The 12,117-nt window shown below is 42.9% G+C and overlaps 1 long non-coding RNA gene across 1 annotated transcript in view; it reads right to left on the reverse strand.

Annotated features, from left to right (window-relative positions):
• LOC104650833 (uncharacterized) overlaps positions 1-7,221 on the reverse strand; it is a 40,238-nt gene extending 33,017 nt beyond the window's left edge. The window contains exon 1 of the long non-coding RNA XR_744427.2: positions 7,140-7,221. This is a non-coding gene — a long non-coding RNA (uncharacterized LOC104650833). The remainder of the gene's footprint in view (positions 1-7,139) is intronic.
• Positions 7,222-12,117: the final 4,896 nt, after the last annotated feature.

Raw genomic sequence — 12,117 nt, forward strand, 5'->3', positions numbered from 1 at the left:
CCTCATTAAGTTACCATTGATTTTCTTCACAGAACTGGAAAAAAACCACTTTAAACTTCATATAGAAGCAAAAGAGAACCTACATGGCCAAGATAATCCTAAGTAAAAAGAACAAAGCTGGAGCCATTATGTTACCTGACTTCAAACTATACCACAAGGCTAAAGTAATCAAAACAGCATGGTACTGGTACCAAAAAAGAGATATAGACCAGTGGAACAGAACAGAGACCTCAGAAGAAATGCCACACATCTACAACCATCTGATCTTTGACAAACCTAATAAAAACAATCAATGGAGAAAGGATTCCCTGTTTAATAAATGATATTGGGAAAACTGGCTAGCTATGTGCAGAAAGCTGAACCTGGACCCCTTCCTTACACCTTACACTAAAATTAACTCCAGATGGATTAAAAATTTAAACATAAGACCTAGCACCATAAAAACCCTAGAAGAAAACCTAGGCAATGAATGGTAATTCAGGACATAGGCAATACCATTCAGGACATAGGCATAGGCAAGGACTTCATGACTAAAACACCAAAAGCAATGGCAACAAATGCCAAAATAGACAAATCGGATCTAATTAAACTTAAGAGCTTCTTTACAGCAAAAGAAACAATCATTAGAGTGAACCAGCAACACAATGGGAAAAAAATTTTGCAATCTACCCATCTGACAAAGGGCTAATATCCAGAATCTACAAAGAACTAAAGCAGATTTACAAGAAAAAAAACAAACCCATTCAAAAGTGGGCAAAGGATATGAACAGACACTTTTCAAAAGAAGACATATATGTGGCCAATAAACATAGAAAAAAGTGTTCATCATCACCAGGTCTTAGAGAAATGCAAATCAAAACCACATTGAGATACCACCTCATGCCAGTTAGAACGGCAATCATTAAAAAATCTGGAGACAACAGATGCTGGAGAGGATGTGGAGAAATAGGAACACTTTTACACTGTTGGTGGGAGTGTAAATTAGTTCAACCATTGTGGAAGACAGTGTGGTGATTCCTCAAGGATCTAGAAATAGAAATTCCATTTGACCCAGCAATCCCATTACTAGGTATATAACCAAAGGATTATAAATCATTCTATTTTAAAGACACATGCACACGTATGTTCATTGCAGCACTGTTTACAATAGCAAAGACCTGGAACCAACCCAAATACCCATCAATGATAGACTGGACAAAGAAAATGTGGCACATATACATCATGGAATACTATGCAGTCATAAAAAACAATGAATTCGTGTCTTTTGTAGGGACATGGATGAATCTAGAAACCATCATTCTCAGCAAACTGACACAAGAACAGAAAACCAAACACCGTGTGTTCTTACTCATAGGTGGGTGTTGAACTATAAGAACACATGGACACAGTGGGGGGAACATCACACACTTGGATCTGTTGCGGGGTGGGGGTTAGGGGAGGAACAGTGTGGGGTGGGGAGGTTGGGGAGGGATAACACTGAAAGAAATGCCTGATGTAGGTGACAGGGGATGGAGACTGCAAACTACCATGGCATGTGTGTACCTATGCAACAATCCTGCAAGATCAGCACATGTACCCCTAGAGCTTAAAAAAAAAAAAAAAAAAGAAACGGGGTCTCAAAAAAAATAATAAATAAATAAATAAATAAATAAATAAATAAATAAGAAGCTGAGCCAGAGCCAGGCATTGTTCATGATGGATGGTCCTGCTGTTCCTCTTGGAGAACATCGGGTGTAAGGCCCCCATGCTGCACAACTGCAAGGCTACAGTAATCAAAACAGCATGGTACTGGTACCATGCAAGGAACTGCACTCACTTGGATGGCAGCTGCCCCTGTTAGGAGTTAGGTAGGATGCCCTTGAGGTCCTGCAGGATACTGAGGACTTCTTTCCTGCAATCTAGGGGAGTTGCCTGGAAGAGCCCCATAGACACCGCATTCGACTCTGAGTAACCCACTCATCCTTGCCCATGGAGGGGTCCTCTCTTTGCAGAGAAATAAAGACAAAGCAGGTTCCTCCACTCTGCCTCTGGAGAAGAGAACAGATTGATGTAAGCACCAGGAGTGATTCAAGACCAAGCAAAAGCCAGGGAGGAAACTAAGCACCAGCCAGTGGTGACCTGTTCAGTAGGTGATCTGAGAGCAGCGTCTGAGTGGACAGTGAGTCACAGAAGTGGGGCTTCATGGGGGACTCCAGGAGAGTTACAAGGTAGCCAGCTCTGCAGAAGCAGGAAGACAGAGACAGCTGGCCACAAGGTATGAGGGTTCCGGCTGCGATCCCAGGGCTCCATGACACCATATTCACCCAGCATTGCTACTGATCCACAATATGGAGAGGGACTTGCATCCCTGGCATCTTGAAGAGGCCGCTTGGCCTCTGACCATTACACTGACCACACAGTTACTGAAAGAGTAAAGTAAGCTCCTATGTTTTCTGTTTCTAAAGGACAAACAAATTCAGTGATGTTCCAGGCCTTTTTGCCAAGTCATTTCCCATCCCAGCATGCCTACCACGCTAACACTTACTAAAATTACGCTGAGTTTGCTATTTCATGGAAGAAAGCTCTGGCATTTCTATGGCTTCCTCGGAGACTCATCCTTCTGTGATCAGAGAGGACAATAACGTCCCCTCATTTCTGAGTGGACAGTGCCATTCCCTGGGAATATCAGAAAGCAACAGGTCAGAGTTTCTGGCATGGGAAAAGACTCCCCTGGGATATATTTCAAAAGCTACAGTACAATAGCATCCCCACCCCCTCACCCTCCATCCCCTATCACCCCTATCCCCCATCAAATCAAGCCAAAATTTGCTTACACATTGTTGAAGAGAACAGAGGTGAAGAGCAATGTGTACTGAGGGACACTTAGGGACTTCTCTGATCTGAAATATACTGCAGCCATCTGCCAGGCCAGGTGGTTCCAGCGTGGCCCAGATCAGCCTCCTAAATACTTGCTATCAGCAAACCACTGAAAGTGCTCCATCCCTCCTGAGCTATATTCTGCTCTAGGGCTTTGCAAAATGGGCCCTTTGGAACACTAGTCCCCTGAGGTGCCCTCCATCAAAAAGAGCTTCTTGACCACATGAGGCTGGGCAAACGACCTACTGGGCCCGGCGCTCTGAGTCCAGGGCGACCAGCCAAAGCTGCGATCTAGCTGCGCTCCCCATCTTTCAGGAGGAGGAGGTGGCAACCGCACACTGTGACCGCTCCCCGCTGTTTTCCTGGGAAGGACCTGTGTATGTTTCCTGAAAATACAGTGTATTTTCCGGGGCCGGAAAGAAATAGGACCCAACTCAGAAGGTTCCAGAGGCCTAATCCACTGACCGGACTATTTGCAGAGCTGTGGGTGGAGTGAAGGGAACGCCCAAGGAGAGGTTGAGGCACCAGGAGATTAGGCCGTGGGAAGTCTTGGCCACCCTAGGTCAAGGGCAGGGGGAGGAGAGAGCTTTCCCCCACGAGGCCAGTGAGAGCTGGAGCCACAGGGAGGGGCTGCCGACGACGGGAAGTGCCATCGGAGCAGGACTCGGCTCTTCCAGAAACACACCATCGAAGAGGGAGGGAGGTTGGTATAGACCTCCGTCTGCAGCAGCAAGCTTCCTGGGGACAGAGCCCGGAGGAAGGTGGGCGTGGGGCCTGCAGGAGCTGGGATGCAGCCAGCAGGGACTAGCCAGAGCCCGAGCTTATGCATCAGCAACAAAGAAGCAAAGCATGAAAAGCATGCCGTTCCCGTGAGACTCTTAAAAGTTCTGTTTTCTTTTGAATGTTTCAAGAATAAAGGGGGCGGGGACCTGCTCCTAAGCGTCCTCAATGAGGTAAGAATGTTGAGTTGTGCTGTCGCCCTTGTGGGCTGCAATTTCTGTCCTGAGGAAAGCAGTGAGAAGCACTGAGACCACGTTTCCCTTTTTAGAACGGTTGCCCTTTTGTGCTGGCAGGGACGTGGTTGCAGGCAGAAGGCACCTCTCTGTCATCCTTCCCTGAAGACAGTGAACTGTGCCAGTTCTGGGCCCTGAACACTTCTGAGAGCCAAATGCTTTATTCACCTTCAGGCAGAGGCAATAATACCCTGGTGGTATTTAGCACTGCATCATGTTGGAAACAAAAAAAAATCCAACCTCTTTCAGTTGGTTTCTATCTCTTGATGTCTTGAAATTTACATTTCATTGCAATAAGAGAAAAGAAATCAAAGGAGAGCCTGTCCCAGAGAGGACAATTGCCCCTAATTTTGATGGATCATGAAACACCCCTTCTTGGAGATCTAAAATGTACATCATTAAAATCTCTAAGTAGTCCTCCAGAAAGAAACCTGTCTAGCTCTGCTTAATCCAGGATTTCCCATACTTACGTAAAACTAGAACCCTTTTTATTTTTAAATCCGAGTACAGTTTGGAAAGTACTGTGATCTCCTGTAAGCCATATATCTGCAGTCTGTGTTTAGCAGGAGGCTTAGCAGTGCAGTCATTCTTTCAGACAGCTAAAGAGTAGAGCTAGGAAGACAATGCTCAAGGCAAGAAGGAAAAGTTAGCAGAAAGCAAACTTACAGAGGGAGAAGACTGGCCTCATAACCTCTAAAAAAGAAAGGGTTTGGTAATCTGCATTTAGTCCACCTGCATTTAAGGAAACATAGGCACACCCACACATACGAGAAGTAACAAGAAAGATCTCTCAAAGAAATCTGAGACAGATGTGGGAGAAGCAGAGAAAAATGGCACTTTAGGAAGCCGTGATGCCGACAGCTTTTCGGAAGTGGCTGCCATAAATTGTGTGTGGCGTGCCGCAAAGCTGTTTACCGACAGGAGCAAAACACGAATGGGCGGCGGCAGGTGGCAAGGATGCCTGAGGAGGGCCGTGACCAAGGAAGAACCTGAAAGTCCAGGATCAGGGTTTTAAGTCTGATTCCAGGAAAAAAACGGAGAGCCATCGAGGCTTTGGAGAATCCTGAAAATGAAAATAATGTGCGCTGTAGTGCACAGGATGGCTTGGAAGAGGACCAGATAGAGTTCAGAGCGCCAGTGGGGAGATTATACTAGTCCTCATTAAAGAAGGCTGACAGCAAAACTAGGGCTGTGACCTTGGAGCTAGAGAGGCAGGCATGGAGCTGAGAAGTAACAAAGCTAGAAACTGTCTTACTGGTAAATTGTTACAAGGGACTAAGGAAACAAGGGAGTTGAAAATGAACTAAATTTATGAGTCTGGTACGGAATGAGCCTTTAGACTATAATCTACCCCAGCTTGAATTTCTTGGCACTCCTCCCTCTCCATCTTAGTGCTTCATTATACTCTGGGTCAGCTGGCTTCTACGCTTCAACACCTTCTGTGCTCATCAGCGCCAATGCCAGAAACAAAGGTGGCTGAGTGAAGAAAATATAGCCAGAAATAATAGAAACCCAATGATAAAGGAAGGCTGGAATGAATTCTTTGGAGCTAAAAGAGAATGAAAAGGAGGCCTAGTGAAAACTTTATAAAACCAAACTACAAGTCAGTTGTATCCCATGATCTGGGGTCCAGGATCCTTCCTGGACCTCAGAGCTGAGCTTCGCAGCAGCCCTGTCTCTACTTTGGAGACTGAAAAGCTCAGCTGTCATTCTAAATGACCCTGAAATACATCGGTGCACAAGTGGATGAGGTTTAAATAATCTGCCCATGCCTGAAGAACATCTCTGTCCATGCCAGCATCTCACAAGCACATTCTGATGGTGCCTAAACTCCATATCATCGTAGAATTTAAGAAGCACTAACTCGAGTTCAGCTTCGTACTAAAACAGATGGAGGCTGACCTCAGCTGGGTGAGGCAGGAGAAGTACCTGTCTTGGTCCGTCAGTCATTATTGTACCAGCATATCTTCATTATTAGCCCAAAGCCCCTTCATCCACCAAATTGTTGGCGTTCACCTGGCCATTTTCCTGGTAACCCAAACTCAAAAGCTGGTGGTCATCGTTGACCTTGCCCTCTTCTTCGTTCAAGTTTTATTAGTTCTGTATCCACAATGTTACTGGCAAGTGTTTTCTCCTTTCGGTTTTCATGAAGCACATCCTGTCAATACAGGCTCCCATCATTTCCATCGTGTCCTTTTGCTGCGGCATCCTAAAATGGTTTTTGTGACCTGCTTCTTGTCCCCCCAGTCCACTATACCTGCCTAAAGCCAGAATAACTACCTCAAGCACGGTTAAGGCCAAGCACATCTGGCTCAACCATAATTGCCTGATTCCAAAATGTCCAAAGCCCTATTTGCACAAGATATATTTGTATGGCATTAAATGTTACCATTTTATGTGCCAACATAGTTCTCTCAACATATTATTGAAAGACGTATCTCCCCTTTGACTACACTCTTCACCACAAATATACTTCCATTGTTTCCTATTTGGCTTGATAACGTTATTTATGTACCGCATGGCTTTTTCAAAAATATAAGAACTCACAAGTAGAGAACTATTATTATCTCTACCTGTCAAAAATCTTGCCGACATCAAAGCCAGAGCCCTTCTCAAATGCCATAGATTCCCAGGTGCTTCTGCTAAATCCCTTTTGTTAAAAGTAATTTCTCTCTCTTTTGACCTCTATGGAAGGTTTCAACACAGTCTTCATTGTATTCAAGTTAATTACATTCCTATCTCATCTCCCCTATTTGAACATAAGCCCCCTGAGGGCCAAAGCAGTGCCTTACTCATCCTCACACCCTCACATCTCTTAGCTTAGTGCCCTGGTTGACAAACGTTTACTGTTTAGTGATCAAATAAACAAACAGTCTTAGTTAGAATCTACACCCCCTTAGCAAACTGGAAATAAATGGCGAATATGGAACATCAATGGGAGGCATCTCTCCAGCTGCTGCTCCAACACTGTTAATTACACTATACTTTTATTGAGCAATTCAGTGGTAATTCTTGCCGCTATTCCTCCTTAATAAGATCCATTGTGCACCATAAAATAGTAACTGGGACGCAGTTTGTATTCCACATGCATCACATTTCTTTTTAGCAGGTTCTTCCATATCCATAATCTCATCATTATTACTATTACCCTCAGAAGACAGTTGACTTGCATTAATCAGTCCTGCTGCCATTCCCTTGCCAGATTTTCTGTAGTTTTATTGTGCTTTTGGACATTTTAATTAACTTGAAAAATTAATTTTAAAATCTTACCTTATTAATGCTCTGCTCCCTTGGAAATCCCTCCTTCTTGTTTATTATCACTGACCATTTGAAGATGAGGTCATTAGTGATTAAAGCACCAGACAACTTCCACACCCATCCTGCTGCAGATTCTGTGCTATTTTTAAATGGGATGTGAATAATAACCCCAACTTTTAAGCAGGTGGGGAGGGAGTTCTGTTGCTTGGGGAGTTAAAAGACTTATAATTTCAATTATGCCATAACATTTACTCCGCAACTACTGCTCTCTACAGAAGCTCAACAACGTTCATTTATTAATACCATATACAGAGGTAAGTTTTGTTCTACCCAGTTGACAAACTGCAATGAGTAAGGCACCAGACTTGGTAACTCAAGAACACTGACACAAAGCCAAATAAGCAAGACGCGTTAGATAAAACTAACTGTTTGATTCTCAATGCTCTATCTGGACCCTAGGAAAATAACGGAATGGTCATTGAACAACGTGAGTTCTTCATTTTCTAAACAAGAAATGGTAGCATCCCACAGGCTAACTCCAATCGATTGGTAGTGGCTTCTTGAGCATTGTAATGAGAGTGTGAGGTTGTATTGGAACCTGACGGAAAGAGTGTCCTTATCAGTGAGAGCTGCCTGCTATTTGGATGGGATTTGTAAATGACAGCATCATATCTGTCTTCCCCATGATAAAGGCTGGATACCCTTTTAACATAATTTACAGTAGTGATTCTCAATTTCTAATTATGAGGATTTACTCTTAATTTTAGAAAAAGGGCAGACTCATACAAAGTGTTGGTATAGAAAGGACTGACAGAAAGTTAGTATGGGTTCAGTAATTATTTTACAGGAATCCTTGTTTTATAGATATTAACCACTTCTCCATTTAGAACACACGGTCCACATGTTGTGCAGGATATATTATGTATTCGGTTTATGGACAATTCTTGATATGCCCATGTATTTACATCCTTCTTGTCTAAACTATCTTGCCAGTCCCCTCCCACTCCTACGCCTCTGGCCAGGGCTCAGGTGCCCAAGAAGGGCAAAACCACTAATTTTAGTCATACAACTCAAGACATGAACATTCAAACCAAAACATGAATGTCTAACTTTGAACATTTTCAAACATCTGAACGTTTTCAAATGGGGACTTATTTTTGCTATGATTCTATTTGTAGAATGATAGAAAAATAGAGAACTACTCTATCCAGCTGCCTCCAGTCTAAGCTAAACATAGCAAGCTATTTAAGGTACCTGTTGATTGGAAGGAGCAGACAACCCTGTAAAACTAGTTTGTTACAAGGATATTTTAGGAATACAGACTAATAAGATGAGACCAATTTTCAAACAGTATGGCCTGTAATTCAAGTTCCCATCATGTCATTTACTGGCTGGCATTCTTAAGTAACTCACCTACCATCTCAGAGCCTTGGTTCCTTCATTCATAATATAAGTGTCTGGATTGTAAGGATATTGAAACTATTAGATGCACATCGAGAAATTTGCCTAGTGCTTGGAACATAGTAAGTACTTACTAGTTGTTAGCCAGTAATAGCAGCAACAATAGCAATAGAGGTAGTGGTGGAAGCATAGTTGGGTAACATGGGAACTATATGAGCTCAGTTCTCCAGATCTCCAAGTCTGTCTTTGTCTGTGAGGCTGCAGAGTCTCTTGTTGATCTGCTCAATTCTCTTTGCTGCAGATTCTCTTTCTCTTCACTTCCTAGTTTCTGCTTATCTGTAATTCTGCCTAAATATAGCTAAAATGAAGCCCTGCAACTAGAATAGAGGATCCATGAGGGCAGGTGTTTTGGCTGATTTTTTCCCCTATTGCCCCATACAATGATGGGCACTAATCAATCAATATTTGTGAGAAGTGTGGGTTGTCATGGCACCCACTCTGAATGCAACTCTACATCGTCTTATTAGTGCCAGTAACCCAGCACCATCCGAGTGATCTGGTCTCTGTTTTCAATTACATGTCCCAGGAAAAAGGATATGACTGGCCCTCATATGGGTTATGGGTCCAGAGCCCATTGTAGTCAACTCAGCAGGGGCCAAAGAGGAAAAGTCACATATGGCTGCCCACTCTAGAATAAATTCTTTAAGAAGGGAATGGAAATGAGTAAAGCGTCAGACCATCTTTTGTTTACATAGCATAAAAATTCAAAGGAGAAAGGACTGGCAGGAGGGATGAAGGATGGCCTCATGGACTAAGCAGTATTTCAGGTGGGTTTTAGAGGATGGATTAGTGTTTGATGGAAAATTGTTTTATATTTTTAATGCTATTACATTTTGCTTAATATTTCACAGTGAGAAAATACACACTCTATCATTCTAATACAATTTTTGCTGAATATCTATATTATGTACAAAGCTCCATAGTGAATACTGCAAGATATTCAAAGACATATGAGCAGATTCTGCTTTCAGGATTTTTCTATTGGTTGAGGAGAGAAGACCTAGACATAGGAAAACAAGAGCTCTCTGAGTTCAGGGTTTCAAGAGAACCCATTAGGCTAGAGCAGAAGTAGAGCTCGGCTTGCTGGAGGAGGTGAGATTTGTGCTGAGCATTGAACTTAGCATGAGTAGGCAGAGAGAATGAAGGAGGAGGATGCGGCAGGCACTCTTCATGGCATACAGAAACTCCATTCCCAGCCCTCTTCTCCCTTCCTACCTTCCTTAGAGACTGAAAAGCTACACGTTCATTTCCAAGCTTTCCTTGCAGCTCAAGGCAACATAGGATTTCTGGTCAATAAGACATAAATGGAAAGCAATGTGGATTTTGCTCTCCTAATAAAGAGATAGGCATCGCTGGAGCCCTTTCTTCTGGCCTGAACAAGGATGTGATGTCTACGACTGCAGTAATGTTGCTGCAACAGTGACTCTTTGTATGAGAAAAGTAAGCTCCCTTAAACAATCCCAGGCACAGAAATTTGAGGAAACCTCCCCACCACCCTTTACAGTTTTCCTGGGATAATTTGTCACAATTTTTTCTTATGATCCTATATGTTTAATAGTTTCATTTCTAAGTTTAGATCCAGACTTTGCTTTGCTTTCCTAAATAAATTAATATGATCCTTGAACTGTCACCTGGTATTTCATTCATGATTTACTGGAAATAGATTCAGTCCTCTCAGAGTATCTCCCTTGCCAAGCCAACGCATGTAGTCCCTAAGCGCTCTTTGGGGATGAGAACTCTGCTCATGACTCATTAACTTTTTTTCTAAGTATGAAAGATTTTTAAGGAAGAAATGAATAGGTGGAAATGCCTTATTAACTTCAAGGAGGAGACACAAGAATGTCTAAATCTGGCTCAATATATGGAAAATCAGCCATGGTTTCAGTATTCGATGACAACCCATCACCTTGATACACTGACTTCATCTTTGTCTCCAGATTCAATGAACTGAGTAAAGTGAGAATTTTAATAGAAATTAAAAATGATCTCCATGGCTAGTAGCCCTCTGCATTTTAAGGGTCCTGATTATCTCTGTCTTCAGATGCTAAGTGTATAAGAGTTGGTATTATTCACCAGTGTATAAGAACAAGGGAAGGGGGCTTAGAAAAAAAATGAAATTTGGCTGGGTGTGGTGGCTCATGCCTGTAATCCCAGCACTTTGGGAGGCTGAGGCAGGAGGATCACTTGAGGTCACTTGAGGAGTTCAAGACCAGCCTGGCCAACATGGTGAAACTCCGTCTCTACTAAAAATATAAAAATTAGCTGGGCATGGTGGCATGTATCTGTAATCCCAACTACTCAGGAGGCTGAGGCAGGGAAATCACTTGAACCTCAGAAATGAAGATTGCAGTGAGTTGAGATTGTGCAGTGAGATTGCAGTGAGTTGAGATTGTGCCACTGCACTCCAGCCTGGGCCACAGAGCAAGATTCCAACTCAAAAAAAAAAAAAAAAGGTAGAAGAAGAAGAAGAAATGAAACTCATCTGGAAATTTTCACAAGGACAAAGTCACTGCTACTTTTCAGTTAATTCAACTACAAGAGACTGAATATTTGTGCCTCCTCCCCTCATCAAATTCAAATGTTGAACCTTAACCCCCAAGGTGACAGTATTTGGAGGTGAGGCCTTTGGGAAGTGATTAGGTCATGAGGGTGGAACTCTCATGCATGGCATTAATGCCCTTATAAAAAATACCCCAAAGAGCTCCCTCACCCTGCCACCACATGAAGACACAATGAGACATGAGCCCTATATGAGCCAGGAAGTATCACTCACTAGACATCGAGTCTGCTGGTGCCTTGGTCTTGGACTTCCCAGCCTCCAGAACTATAGGAAATACTTTTCTGTTGTTTGTGAGCCATCATGCCTGTGGTATTCTGCGATAGCTATCCAAATTGGCTAAGACACCAACATATATTTTTAACTACATAATCAGGATTAGGACCCAGAGTTTAATGACCCCTCTAACTCAGAACAAGCAGGAGAGTTGTTCTGGAAATACACCCTTCCCTAAGTACCTCGCAGGTGCTGGAGGAAGTAAAATGCTGCTGAGGCTGTGGCTAGGACCCAGCCACATGGATCAGGCTCAGTGTTGAAGGGTTTTCAGCCTGTTTCAGGCAGTGAATTGGTCCTATCCCTGTGTGCACAATGGTGGAATGAAGGAGTTCTGGAATCAGACACCAGCTCTTCCATGTCCTAACTGTGTGACCTTGAATCACATTACATAACCTCTGTGCAGGTAATGGGGCTTTCTCATCTGTAATATAGAATCATGAGGATAAACTGCTAACATGCCTCTAAAATGATTACTGCAGTGCCTAGCACATAATAAGAACCCAACAAATATTAGCTTTTGATATTGCTATTATTAATTTTACCACCAGCAGTTTCAAAAGGAATCCCTAATGCCCAGAAGGCACTTAGTAGGTACTGAACAAACAAACAAAGGAACAGCAATGGGACGATTGTCACAAGGCACTACATGATTCACTGTGGATTCAATGGATTCTCAGGTAAATCATTTTCTTTCAG

This window comes from Saimiri boliviensis, chromosome 13, assembly GCF_048565385.1.
Source record: "Saimiri boliviensis isolate mSaiBol1 chromosome 13, mSaiBol1.pri, whole genome shotgun sequence".
NCBI lineage: Eukaryota > Metazoa > Chordata > Mammalia > Primates > Cebidae > Saimiri > Saimiri boliviensis.